The 12,376-nt window shown below is 37.1% G+C and overlaps 1 protein-coding gene across 9 annotated transcripts in view; it reads right to left on the bottom strand.

Annotated features, from left to right (window-relative positions):
- CABCOCO1 (ciliary associated calcium binding coiled-coil 1) overlaps positions 1-12,376 on the bottom strand; it is a 227,662-nt gene that overhangs the window by 181,986 nt on the left and 33,300 nt on the right. For 8 of the 9 annotated variants that reach the window (XM_065068612.1, XM_065068613.1, XM_065068610.1 and 5 more), the window contains exon 5: positions 3,481-3,607. The gene's annotated coding sequence lies outside the window, so the exon portion shown is untranslated. Of the gene's footprint in view, positions 1-3,480; positions 3,608-6,903; positions 8,453-12,376 lie in introns of all 9 variants that reach the window. The other variant, XM_065068611.1, reaches the window with a different exon arrangement.

Genomic DNA, 12,376 nt, shown 5'->3' with positions numbered 1-12,376 from the left:
TAGCAATTTTGGTATATAATTTCAAGATTAAATGTTTCAATGGTTTTCCTCCTCTCATTCATTTTTTCTACTTTTTCCACGGAAGGCAGAGGAAGTTGTAGGGCTGAGGAGTAAAGTGTAAAAAAGAGAAGAAGAAAATAATAATGGAAATTTCTTGAATTCATCAATTTTTTCTTTTTTTGAAAATTGTGCACCAAAAGCCTTAGTCAGGATTTCAGTTCTTGTCATTGCCTTCAGCCTGACCCCAGGTCATGAACTATTACACTAACTTCTCATATTCTCTTAATTCTTTGGAGCTGGCACTGTGTTATGCAGGCTTTGGCCTAATACAGTGATAATTTGGTCCTGAGGGTGACATCCTAGATGCTATAGGAAAACAAATAACAAATTGTAACCACTGGGAATGTGTCTCAACATGCAGAACTTTATTAAGAGCAATTTCACAGCTTTTGTGTGTGTGTGGCTTTTTCTTGTTTTTTGTTTTTTGTTTGTTTTTTTTTTTTTTAATATTGAAATACCTAAGGAATTGAGGTAGAATATTAAGAAATGTAAAAAAATAATTCTTCACACTGCAAATGCAATCCCCTAAAATTAAAGTCTTTACTGATGCATTTTCAGTGGTGAGGGCTCAAACCCAAAGAACCTCTCCCAAAGTTTCATTCTGACATATTTAAATAATGGTACAGTTTAAATCAGCTGCAAAGCTTCCATTTACTTCAATGGGACTGAGTTTCCTCTGAGTATCTAATCAGTTTCCTTTATACTGTCATTTTTCCTGTTCTTATTATGAAGACTACAGAAATTTATCTGCACAACCTTCTCCATAGCTTTTCAGCTCCAAGATAATTTCCTGATTCAGTTTAGCTCAAAAACAACTACATCATTTCGCTCTTCAAATATATTTCAAAAATGGTAAAATTTCCACAAATTGACCCCAACTCAGTTAAATTTGTTCCATCTAACGTCAGTAAAAGCACACGGATTTTCCTCAGGATACATTGTATAATACTTTTGTGTCTGTAGCTGATTATAGCTAGTGTTTTTCTGCATATCATTATAAAGGAGCATCTTCAATACAGCTCACAAAACTAATTCAGATTCTGAACCTACTCTTTTTTCTCCCAAAAATACTAATTCTCCTTTAGAAGTGTGGAGCTTTTTCACTCCTACTTAATGCTCAAATTCACTCATTAATTCTGCCAAGTATAAGGAAGAATTAATAATAAATAATGGTACAACTATGTGGTAAATCTCAGCTGCTCTGTTCATTAAATGCTACAATGGTTTCAGCACACAGTATTTACTCATTATGCTGCAGAATGCTACATATAATCTCATCTAAAGAACTGAACTTGCCTGTTGTGGTAACTTGTTTTGCAATATCTAGAATGATAACACACCACGAACTTATTTGCTCATCAAGTCACTGGAGGGAGCTAAGTAAACACATCAATTATGGTGAAACAGAATTAGTATCAAGAGCACACAATAACAATTCCAGACTATTTGTTCCAAACAACAGTCTAGAAAGACTATGAAGCCTTGAAATGTTTGATGAGTATGAAATAATACGTAGTTACTTTTAAAATTTTGAAAGAATACAGACAGTGCTGCTCACTGGTGGAACACTCCTTAGGTGAATCAGCAGTTTGGAACAAATTCAACATGGCAGAGGTTCAGTTGAGGAAAATCTATTCATATTCATGTAACGACTTTGTAAGAATCAGCTGGTTTCCCTGATTTGTATGTGTAAACTGTGTCTGCAACATAACCTCCAAAATTGCTGCCTGTTCATTTGACTTATATATGTACTCTATTTACAATACTTTAATATTTTTTTAAATCAACAAAATAACAGAAAAATTCATTAGCAACCTGAGCCCTGCTTCAATATCATGTGAGAGGTTACTCCCAAGGGATCACATTGCCATGGAAAAGAGGAAGCTAGTGATGCTCCCTTGTAGCAAGGGTGTTCATATTGACAGAGTCAGATTATCACTCTGCCCAACACAGGTTAACACAATACAGGTAAGTGACAGAATGATGGACTACAAGGTGGTAAGTAGAAGGAAATAAATCTGAACTAAAAAAGACATTATTAGGAGAAAAATATGTAACAGTTCAAAATAACATAGCTGAGTATGAACACACTTTATACCTTGGACACCTAGTGTGCCATACTGCCTTATATACTGCGAGAAATTGAGATTGTCTTGTGTGTTTTTATCGCATGTGAGAAGACAGTGCTAATTACAAATGTCCACATCTTTTCTCCCATGAACAATACATAGATCAGCTTTTCCAGAACATGCCTCCCAGTTTTGGCTTGATGCCCCTGTATCATGGTATTAGAGATATATACAATCAGATCAACTGCTGGCATAAGTGAGTGTAGTATCACTCTGATTTACACCAATGACAAATCTGGCCCACTACTACACTGGATTCAACTGTTACTGTTGAAAACAGAGAAGGTAAAACATCCTAGCAGAAGGGGCGATGTGCTGTACAAATTCATAACACCCAATGAATGTACGAACCTAAAACAGCCATCAGAAGGAAAAAGGCCCTGTCACTGCTGATTTGACCAAAGTGAAAGCCACTCCTAATCATTAAAAATTTCCTGAGTCAGTGAGTTCCCTTAATGTCTGTCACTAATCACACAGATTTACAACCCAGGACAATATTTGTGAACCAAGGGAAACCCTCTGAGATTTAAAGATTATTAAAGATTATTACCCCAAAACTGGGAGGGAGTGAAGCACAACCCTGTAAAGACAATGGTAAGGTGGTAAGCAATGGAAGGATTTTGACTTACAACATTATCGCAAGATAAGAAGCATCTAATCTAAGCAGGGGGAAACAATTACCTAGGGCTAGCTACGTGTACGGCAACATGTCTATTACCACTCTGCTAAATATCAAAGCTCCTGCAGTCCTTCCTTGCTATCCCTGTAAGTTGGAAATCAGCTTTGCCATTTATAACACATGGCATTTCACTGAGGCACCCAATTGGGAGATATTTTTAGACTACAGAGGGGAGATTTGTTGGTTAATAACCTTGCAGCATTCCTGCATTATGTTGGTGGAAGTGTCACTGACAAAGCAATGGTTTGAACACTGGTTTTCTGTCATAGCCTTGTTCTTTGTTGAATTCATCACCTTCAACCAATGGCTTCTAAATAGCTGAAAGTTCAGAAGTCTGTAAAAGTAAAATGCCTGTGTGCAGTGTCTTAGATAAAATTCAGTCAAAGATCACAAGGTTAGGAACTGATGAAGCAAAAATTTCTATTGTGGGAACAGACAATACTTAATTAGACCTATAGATTTGACCTGTTTTGTGTGTATATATTTAAAATCATTCTGTTGTCTGCTGGTGCCCACTTTTATCTTGCTTTATCGACCCTTTTGTGGGAATAGGTTACTTACTATAATCAATGGACATTTTACTTTAATAACATATACAAGGCATTGGCTCACATTACACTGTCACATAAGAACTCCTCACATCACTGAACTCTTGTGGATAGGTTGGCAGGAGAGGGCTCACAGCTTCTGGAACATAAATTCACTTTGTTTTGTACATCAATGTCTCCGTGTTGCTGACCTAGAGAACAGAAGAGATAATTATGAGGTGTTTTCAACACCATTTCCCATTGAAATTAGCTTGCCATATCAGGAGCAGAAAACAAGCCCTGCAAAACAGGTAGAGTCCCCATATCTTCCCACTGAAGCAGAGTGAGTGTTACAGATTCAGCACATTTCTAATACTGGTTATATTGTTTGTGCAATTTAGCTTTCACATTGTGTAAGATATCTTATGCCTCTTTCATTAGCTGAAGCAATTAAAATACAGTCAGACAAAAGATTTATATTTTCATATTCCCTCTTTGTGCGATTCATTTTGAGATAATTAAAATAATTTTTCAGTGAGGCTGTCACAGCATAATGAAAAATGTTATGGGAATATAAACAAGACTTGTAAACATTTTATGAGATTTTTTTAAAGGGGGAGGAATCCACAACAGCTTTAAAAGATCAAAAAGGATTTCCAAGGTGAAGAAAGAACTACAACAGGATTTTTAAAAGTCAGCTTACAATTACTTGAAAATAATTACTTTCCCAGAACACAGGCAGATGAGAAAAACATCCGCTGATTAAAATAATACAGCATTTTCCCCTCTTATTTTCTCTGTATGGTTATTACTGTACCTGTCTAGATAAAAACAGAACAGACAACGTGAAACAGTACACATCATTTCCTGTATTAGCTGCTTTAATCTGCTGTGATTGAAAATGTATTTCTGGACACAGTCCAGACAGGCCTCTGGCAATCAGAACAGTGAAGAGATCTGATGTACCTTGTTAATTCTCTTAAGGCTAAATCCCATAGTCCTTGCCCAGGCGAAACTCTCATTGAGAGTTTTATCTAGGTTAGATTTTGACCTATTAACCTTAACATCTTGAATTCATGGTTCTTTCAGCCATACTTTTCCCTCTTTAAATAAAGTATCAGGTTTACTTAATATACTGATACAAAAAGGTATTACTTGGTACATCTAATGTCATGTATCATCATGCCATTGGGGAACAGCACTAGAGAAAACCTTTCTTTGAGTTATGGTGTAGTTAAACTGATGTGAACACACTGAAATAGAAGATGGGCATTAGATCATTCACATCCCCATTTTGCAAGCTGATATGTACAGGAAAACCACTGAATCCGCATACAGCACCAATTACCTTACTTCAGGACTGAAGGAGTTCAGTCCAGCTCAAACTTTTTGAATTTTGTCCCACTTCAATTACTGTGTATTCCTCTGGAGACTGATCTACATTTTACAATTTTTTCTGAAGTCATCCTTGTGTTCTTTGGCAGTCTGGAATTATTTAATCCTTTGTGAGCATTCACAAGCCAATGTAAGTACTTTGAGGGTGACATTCATTGAAAGAATATGCTTCAACAAAGATCTCTCTTGTTCCTTCAGGTATTGGTTTTGCAACACCTCCCCAGGTAATGAGCAGAGATCTTGCCATGTCTGTCTGCTTTCTCAACAACTCGAATACTTTTATTTGCCTTTTTAATTAAAAACATAAAAAACCCTACCCAAACCAATTCTACAGCAAAAGCTAAGTGTTTCTGCCCTTCTGGTGTCATTAACATCAAATTCATCATTCAAAATAATTCAAGGCTTATTTTCTCTTCAGTACATTCTGTCCCTTAACATTTGTAAAGTTCCTCCTGTATCTCTGTCTGCAAGTTCTTACACAACCTGAATAACTACAATCTCCGTATTCCTTATCCTTTATGGCTAGCATTAACCACCTCTGTTTGTTTGTTGGACTTTTTGCCACAGTCCCTGCTTCAGTCTTCACTGTGTACTTTCCTAAACTGCAGGTCTGGAAAGCTTTCTATAGGGTAACGCAACAGATAGATATCTAAATACCACCGAGTGACTGAAACGGATGTTGGATTTTTTTCAAGGTTCACCATGCCACTTCTCTATCTTCACTTTTGTAGTTCCACTTACTTATGTGCCTTTACTTCTATTACTGCAGAGAAATATACTCTCTGCTTGGAAATGCCTGCTGTCAAAGGCACAATGTAGATAAAGTTATTTGCACTAGCTTTAAGCTAGATGGTCCAAAAAACAACAGTATTAGTGATGCAATAGCAGAAATTTCTACACATTAACAGCAAATCAGTCATACTCTACAGACGTATCCTTTTCATGACAGACATTCCTAGATCTGAAGCCTTCCTTCCTTACAGGTCACACTAGAATAGTCCAAGAGATCACTAGTAAGTTAATGATTCACTTCAGAGCAGAGAGTTCTCTTAAATAAATTATTCTTAATCATATGAAATTTCTGGTACTTTCTTCATCATCTGAAGCCAATACAAATTAGCCTGTTGAATACTTCTTACCTGGAACTAGCTACCAAAAGAGCTTTGATTGTTATTGTAACCCAGAGTTTGATGCTGAGCAATGTTCTCTTTAAAAAACATTTTAAATCATCTACTGCTTTTCATTTTTAGTACTAATACCAAAGCTGCCTGTGCATGCAATGGCATAAAGTTAAAATTTGAAGAAAAAACCCCATGCTTTCTATGTCTAACAGTTTTGTAGTAGGCAAGCACTTAAAAGGAACCAGACCACCCAGTTCACAGCACTGTTCTATTTGAAGTCCTTCTGATGTCGAAACTAATTATGCATCTAGCTAGGCAGGCTAGTATCATAACTAGAGAAAAAGCTTGGGAAAAAACCCCACAACTATTTAGGGTTTAAAGGATTAGATTCACACCCTAATGAGAAGCCACAAATAATAATGAACTCTCACTTTGTTTTATGAGAATTCATTGCTGTTCTGTTAGATGAGATACAGGCTATTTTTAGATAGTAGTTCATAAAGAAAATGTCCTGTGTAGTATGTAACACAGAATGTTTCCTTTTCTTAAGAGTAGAAGTAAATTTCCAAGTTACAGCCATTGGGATTGCTGTGTGCAATAAGCAAAAGCCTGACCTTCCTTTCAAAAACCAACACAGATTTTAAAGAAAGAAACTAAGCTGAAGGTGGAAGTCCTCAGAAGGTAAGTTAGTAGTGGCACACCTTCCCCTGGAAAGAGTGTTTTGGCCAGCATAGTTTCCATCTGTTCCCTAAACAAAGTGAATAACTGTATCACTAAAAGGAGGTTTCTACTGGTATAATCATGTTCAGAGCTGGTATTTGCCAGCATGAAAAATGCACTTTAAAAAAAAAGGCCATTAAGGGGATAAGAAGCTCTGTTCCCTCTCAGAAAAGGGTAAGAGAGAAAAGAACAGAAAAGAATAGAGAAAACATGACAAGCAACTTTATCTTCTGTTTTTCACTATTGTCCCAGTAAGACCACTCTCACCTTACCTGTAGGTTCTCATTCACACACAGCTTCACTTCAAACCTGTCCCTTTCACACAAACATCCTTGTTTCTTGCATAGTTACAGGTCTTGCTTTCAAATGAAGAACAAAGTAGTGCAGAGAATCTACAGCCTCCAAGTGTCCATAGGGCAAATACTCATCTCCTAACCACAACCCCTTGGCAACACAGCAAAGCTACTGTTTGAAAAACGTGCATTATGGGGTAGGGTGTCATCCACCCTACCCCATACTCCATCATCCACCACTGCATAGACACATATGTCCTAGTGACTTAACTTGTGTCATTTCCCCCCTTCTCATTCAGAGCCCTCACAGAATCTCATTTCTGCCAGGCATCTGCAAGGGCAAGCTAACCAAGGGCAAGCCCTCAGCAGAGCCACAGCACTTCAGCAAGAGATGCAGCAGATGTAAGTGCTAGCAAGGACATTGATTTACATACACAGCATCAGCATACATCAGTGTAATTGGAACTGCAGAAGCAACACAAATATCAGATGCAATTAAGAAACCAAAGTTCTTTGGCAAGATAATTCATATTTGTAGCACACCTTTTTCTAAAAAAAGGAAGTTAAAATTGTGTTTTGAAACTTCCTTCAAAGTGGGAATAAAATTGAGTATGAAAAACCTGTTTTTTTAAAAGTGCCATGCTGATTTCTCCTAAAAATGACATCTTCTATTTGAGGACACAACCGCACTTAGCAGTGAATGATGCTCAAAATTTCTATTCCTATTAGCTTTTTCTGAAGTGTCTGCTGTCCCAAACAATACTTCAGAAATGTTATTTAACTTGGGAAAGCTAAAGGTACATTTGGATTTCCAAGCAAATAAAAAAATGTTATTTAAATGTTATTTAAATGAAAATAATCCAGCACCAGTTCCCACTTTCCTTTTTCTGCCCATAGTTTAGACACATGGCTGTTTTTTGTATTTCTTTTTCTCCTGAGTCTAATCTGACATTTTCTTCCAACACACACAATTTAAGTCCTAAAGAAGGCCAGAAGCAAAATTTCTGGCTGGTAGAACTCCACTGAAGTCAAGGGGAATTTATCCCATGTGTAAAAAGATCTGGGGGCATAGCAGCTGTAGCTTAAAAAGAAAGCAGAAAAGTTGAAGCACTCTGGACACAAAAATGAGGTGTAGGAGTTTGCTTATACAGGTAAATTAATGAGCTTCAGTAAGTAATACTGATTTACTGCTCTACAGCTGTCACCTGCTGTATAGAATATCCTTTACAGCCTTGCTCCTTTTATAGTTACAAAGGAGCTAACCCTACTATAAAGGGATTTTAGAGATAGAGAAGTGAATCTACAAAAAACCCAGATATATTTATTTGTAAAATAAAAAACACAGAGTATTGAAAGATAAAAGCAAAAGCATCCTGCACAAAAGACATATATGAACATGACTACTGAGACATTTCCTTCATTTAAAATTAGTTATTGCATGAGCAGCATAACTAATGAAACAGTATTCTGATAGATTTGTCCCCTGCTGTCATGACGCAGTTCCTGCAGCAGTATTTCCAGCCACATCCTGCAAGAGACAGGTAGGAAACAGAATTACAGCTTATCTGACAGTGCACAAATGCTAATTGGATACTCAGGTATATTTTGACTGATCAGCTACAACCAAATGTTACATGTAACATGTGAGTTCTCTCAAGGGGTTCTTCATTTGTACAGTTCTCTTCTAGACACACTCTAGTTCTCACAAATTTTATACCCATTTAGACACCTCTGTGCATCCTACCTATTCCTCTTTCAGATTTCACTAACATTAAGCCCTGAGCTCAAAAGTAAAAGGAGGTAGGGGAAGAACTGACAAGAGGGACAACAACTACACTATGAAAGTGTTTTCCTTCAGCACCAGACTTACAAATAAAAAACCATAACATCTGGAAATATCTCAGCATCCCTGTCACTATAACAAAATACTTCATTTAAACATCACAGGGTTTCTTTCCTTAATCACACATAATTAGAGACAGCAAACATATAACTTAAGAGGAGATGCTTGTGCTGTTATTGCCACCATCTGTCCTCTGTCTGAGGACAAGCTGACGTAACAGATTAGCTTTGTAACCTCAGGAGTCAACCAGTTCCAAGGTCTGAAGGTCTTCACGGGTTTAGAAATAGGGACTGCAGTGGGCTCAACTACCTTTTGGAGCGGAGTTGGTGGTGAATATGGTGAATCTATTTTATTTTTTTTTAAGGAAAAGCCTTAAAGAGGATTGGAGAGAAAATAACAGTGGGGGGAAATGTGAAGCAGCTGAGTCTTGTTAGTCTGTCAGAGCATTTTATAACGTTGAAGACCAAAACCAGATATTCTTCATCAGCAAGGCAACCACACAAACAGTTGTCATGAGTTCTAACTGACATTTCTCTGAGCAGACAGGGTTTGGACATTCAGATTTCTTCCTCGACACTGGCAACGATTTAATAAAGACAGTGGGTGGATCCACCTGAATTGCAGGACATTTTCCTCACCACTTCCACCCTGGGAAGCATGAGAGTCTCAGAATTTTTTAAAATACGGGTCATCAAGTAGTTCCCATAAAGGGAGCGGACATGTTTTGTTTTCTTTCCTGAAACCAAAGTGTTTTGTTTGTGGAAAGCTTTAGTTGTTCCTAAGTCCTAAGCTACATGTTTTCTTAACACATCAGATTTTATTCAAAGTCAGCTAACTACAGTTTGTAAGATGGGGAGGTGTGTGAGAGTAGTTTTCATCTTGGATTAAAGACAGTACAGTGGCACTTGCCTTCCATGACCCTATTTCATCTGGCTAGGCAATGTAATCAGAACTCAAGGCTGCAGCTGCCAGCACAAAATAATACAGCAAAATAATTTAACATATTCAAATATTCAGTGATTTGTTTGAAAAAGGCAATGTATGAGTTGTGCCACCCAGTGGAACAACTAAGAAGAAAATAGTGTATACAGAAAGTTCTACAGTGCTCAAGTTGCAGAGTACTTTCCATGGTATCATTCAGATCACAGTTGCTAATTCAACTCTATTATTTATTGTTCTTCTGTAAACTCAGTAGAAGCTAACCGTACTTCTTTGCCAAAGCAGCAAAAATAAGATTTTAAGCAGTATGCAGAAGGCTAGTTGATGGGAGGTGTGCTCGTTTACCTTATTCTGTATCTTTCATGGGTGCATATAGATTTGATTTCTGAAAGATTCCCTTCTAATAAATTAAAATGTTCTGTCTCAGCCATGTAACTTCTCTTTTTGCTGTTTGGCACTATATTTATTTCTACAAGAGATTGAGGCTGCCACTGAAAAGCCAATGAGTAAAGACTATAGCTCTAGTCTCATTAAAAGCCCTGTAATTTTATCATGCAAAGTGCAAGCAATTTCAGTCCCCATACACAACAACCAAACTGGCACAGGCAGATTTTCTGACCAGAAACACTCATTCAGGGTGTCTAGCAAGATCAAAGGAGGTGCATTTCAAACTAAAGTCTCTAATCTTGTGGCAAGAACTTAAATAAGATGTGCTTAACATGTGCTTGTGGTGACATCTTTTCCTAACTTACTATTTAGCAAGACATCCTCTGCCTCACTCATTTGAGAAAATAGTTTGGAAAACAAAACAAAACAAAACAAAACCCCAAACAAACAACCACAATGCCTGAGGCATTTTCAGGTAGAAGCAAACTTTGACTCCCTTTAAGCCTCCTTACTGTAAACTAAAGGACTGGAAGAATCTAAGTGAAGCTGCAGCATGGGGAAAATACCTTCTATTTTGCCTGGGCTATCAAAGTGGGAGACAGTCAATGCCTTAGCAAGTGCCAAAGGTAACATTCAGAATCATTGTGCTCTGGAGATGATAAAAAGCTATAATTCCTCTCTCCAACAGCTGTCAAAGCCCAGACTCTGGTATCTGCTGATGCATGCTAATATGCTAATACCGTAACATATCTGTCAAGATACACGTTTGATATGAGGTAGAGCCTTCTATATAAACGTTAAATGCTTCCTCTAGTCAACATCAATTGCTGATGTAACTGTCTAAGTCATCTTAGTTGTCAACATCAGGATGGGAGAGTTTTGCTTAAATAATGCTATGCCTTTGTATGTTTTAAAAGGCCTCCAAATACAACGCCATTACACCAGGCACGGAGGAACACTAGGCCTCTTTTCAGAATCCTTGAGAAGCATGTTAAATTGTATTATTCTTAAAACATTAAACAAGTTGCCATACTGCCATGTGACCTTTCAGTTGCAAATCTCTTTTCAAAACTGCTTGATTCCCTAATCATTTGATAGTCATCACAAAACACAAGATAAAAATGACCATGTCTATTAAGATGAAAGGCAACGTGAGTGCATTGTTTTTCGGCATATATTTAAATATTTGCTGTCAAATATGAGACTACCATCCAGCTTAAAAAACTGTAAGCTTTGCATTTTTGGGGCTTTGCCTAAGTGCATTTAAGCTTTGCATGTGTTTGTGTGCATGCATCCAGCAACGCAGATAGCAAAAAAAAATAAAGAAAAACTTCCAAGTACATGCAAATATTTCTTGAATGAAAGCATCACCCTGATTCAATGAGCACATTTGTAACAGGGGCAGCTTCTCCTCTTTCTATGTAGATAAGGATCCTGTTGTGACAAGAGACACAGGTACAGATATGAAGAGAAATCACCAGCTGCTCTTCTCAGCCTTTGCATCGCCTATGCAAGACAAGTAAGAAATAGCAAAAGGATCCATTATGATAAATACACTGTCAATGACCACTGTACTATTCTTAAACTTTCACCTGTGTGATGATTTCAAGGCTGCTTACACCTCATGTAACTTGCAATTATACACACAGCTGTGATCACATGTTCGTGATGAAAGAAGTCTGAAGATGGTTAAATTTCAGAAGTATGGAGCACTTAAAATTTCTTTTTAGTTTGTAATTATGAGTTTAAACATAGGAAGTATATTTTACCCAGGCTGTTTCTTTATTTCACTGGAAATATTGAGGATTGAAAATGCAAGTGAACAAAGACATGGAGAAAATTTGGTTTTGAACAATCCATATGTAATTTACATGGATAGTTTTGCATTTATGGAAAAGTTGTGATTGTGTATTTGCAAACAAGTAGTTATGCCTTTCACTGTTGGCAAAAATCATTTGTTACTAAACCATTCTTTAGGCACATTACCTTCATTCCAGTGTCACCTCTATAGCTTCCAATTTAAACCATGCATCTTTCATCCTCATATACAATATCTTCAATGTTCTGTATTTTTTGTTAAAAAGTTACTAGTCTTTCAAACCTGCATTATACCAGTATGTTCAAGTGTATGTGCACCACCTTTAATGAACCTTGGCAATATTGCAGCCAACAGAAATGGATTTTTCTGTTTACGTGGTATTAGCCAAGCGAAGTGTTGGGCTGACTAAGATGTTTTGTATTATTATCCTGTAAGAGTCATGAACTCAATTCAAGGAGCCTGTA

The sequence above is a fragment of the Columba livia genome, chromosome 6, assembly GCF_036013475.1.
Source record: "Columba livia isolate bColLiv1 breed racing homer chromosome 6, bColLiv1.pat.W.v2, whole genome shotgun sequence".
NCBI lineage: Eukaryota > Metazoa > Chordata > Aves > Columbiformes > Columbidae > Columba > Columba livia.
Note: the sequence above shows the minus strand (reverse complement) of the source record. Positions and strands in the feature narration are given on the sequence as shown.